The sequence below is a fragment of the Aptenodytes forsteri genome, unplaced genomic scaffold, assembly GCF_000699145.1.
Source record: "Aptenodytes forsteri isolate BGI_AS27 unplaced genomic scaffold, ASM69914v1 Scaffold18, whole genome shotgun sequence".
In the NCBI taxonomy this organism is placed as follows: Eukaryota; Metazoa; Chordata; class Aves; order Sphenisciformes; family Spheniscidae; genus Aptenodytes; species Aptenodytes forsteri.
The window spans coordinates 1,399,081-1,401,399 of NW_008795135.1; the positions used below are offsets into that span (position 1 = coordinate 1,399,081).

At 45.5% G+C, this 2,319-nt stretch overlaps 1 protein-coding gene across 1 annotated transcript in view; it reads right to left on the reverse strand.

Moving 5' to 3' along the window:
• The window catches only part of PREX2 (phosphatidylinositol-3,4,5-trisphosphate dependent Rac exchange factor 2), a 187,182-nt gene that overhangs the window by 184,628 nt on the left and 235 nt on the right, over positions 1 to 2,319 (reverse strand). The window lies entirely within an intron of this gene.

The following is a 2,319-nucleotide window of genomic DNA, read 5'->3' on the forward strand; positions in this document are numbered from 1 at the left end:
AGGTGGGTGTCGGTCTCTTCTCCCAAGTAACAAGCGATAGGACGAGAGGAAATGGCCTCAAGTTGCGCCAGGGGAGGTTTAGATTGGATGTGAGGAAAAATTTCTTTACTGAAAGAGTGGTTAAACATTGGAACAGGCTGCCCAGGGAAGTGGTTGAGTCCCCATCCCTGGAGGTATTTAAAAGACGAGTAGATGAGGCACTTAGGGACATGGTTTAGTGGGCATGGTGGTGTTGGGTCAATGGTTGGACTCGATGATCTTAGAGGTCTTTTCCAACCTCAGTGATTCTATGATTCAACCCCTCAGGCAGCCTCTACTTTAACAAGACATCCTGGAAAATAGGATAGGGTTTGGACAGAGAAATAGTCAGTGCTGGGACACCACACTGTTGGCAGGCTGGTCACTTCAGGCTAGCTCTAGTCTAGTCCCAGGACCTGCACACTCATTAGCAGCCTGATGTGCTCCTACAGAAAACCTTCCAGTTCACTTCCACCCAAAAGGAACCCAGGCTGTGTGCCTCAAGACCACCTCGTGATGTGAAACAAAGTAAGCTGGGATAGTGTTTGTATCTCAGAAGAGCTGGTCCTAGGACTGATAATGGTTTTAAGAAAGCGAACCATAAGCCTACGACACCTAAATGAGAGGATCTAGCCTCCAGATCAAGAAGTAACCATAGGAACAAGTACAATGACGGTTTTGATGGCTTATGTAAAATAAATATGGCATTCTCCATACTGGCCCTAGTCCAGCGGCCCTCATAAATCCACCACCACAGCTGCTCTCAACTGCAGTACTAGCAGGTAGACCAAAGGAAAGCTGAGAAGTTGTGTCCTCAAACCAAGGCTGAGGTACAGTTAAAACGCGTGACATTTCCATGTGAAGGATTTACATCTCTGAACTGTCACTTGAACCCTGTTCACAACCATTAATGAATATGAAATACTTGACGTAGAACCAGGTATTGAACTCCAGCCCTCCTCCCTTTCTCCATATGATGTATTTAGATCATCTTGATCCAAACTGCAAAAAGACTTATTACTGAATTCAGTATTTGGATGCAACTTGAAATACATACAGACTCTGCTCTTTAGAAGGAGCTCAGCACTTACTGCTTGAACACCAATATCTGTTATGTCTTAAACTGTAGAGTCCAAAATTAAAGATATTACAAATTCTTTAAATTTGCTGAAATGATTTAAGACTGACATACACCAAATTTGGGGCTTAAGATAAAATATTGAAGAACATTCCCTTAGGACAGATATTTTTTTACAATAGGTAAAATCTGATTGTTAAATGGAAGCAAGTAAAACACAATCGCACAGCCACTTGCTCAAACATATATGTTAAACTTTTTTTAAAAAAAATAGAAGACACATTGGACCATTTACCATTTTTCATGGTTCTGCTGAGGATAAACATATGGAGAAAATAAGCTACTCTGTAGATCTTATTTCACTCCAGTGTCTGTGCTTTTATTCTCCCTGTCACAGCCAAGTTAATAATTTCCTCTTTCATGATAATAAGCAGAAAGTTCACAGATCTCAAGGCAGCAAAGCAGGAAGTTTGCAGTTTGAAGGATTTCCCCTCTTCAATGGGACAGGGGAGGAGAGAAGAGTATGAGGGGGCTACTGTGAAATCTTTTGCAAACTTAAGCAGCTGATTTGGACATACTTATCTCAACAGGGTCCTAAAGCGATGCTACCGAGACCATGCGCAAATGAAACACTGCCTACATCTGTTCTGTAATAATTTGTCACTTTGGCTTTTTGAGAGAGTGAAAACTCCTGCCTTTCTGATTAGGGTATTACCTGGCACAAATAATCCTATCAACAGGGATAGTCAGATGTAGAAGGAAGCTAAAACTGCTGCAACGCAGCTCTCACCAGAACGTGCTACCTTCCCAGCTGACCCTGTATCACAAGACAGGAGTGAACGCCACATGTGGCTCTAATGCCAAGCAGCTGCTGCACACCAGCACCCCCTCCGTCCTCCTCCTTAACCCCCTGCACCGCTGTGTTTCAAGGACTATCGCGAGTCATGGAACTGCGGCGCCCTGTAATGAACACAAGCCCCCACACCCAAGACAGACCTGAACCCAAACACATTAGCCCCTTAGCTTCCATGCCCGGAGAAGAGAGATGATCCGTGCTAAAGTGAGATCACCGGTGCAGGCTCTCCGAGGAGGGCGGCCGGGGGGGGGGGAACACACGACCCCCTCCCCGCCATTTCAAAACCTGCTACTCTCCCTCCCTTCTAAGCAAAAGCGGTCGCCCCGCATGGCTCGGGGCGCTCTCCCGGCTGCGAGTCCCGAGTCCC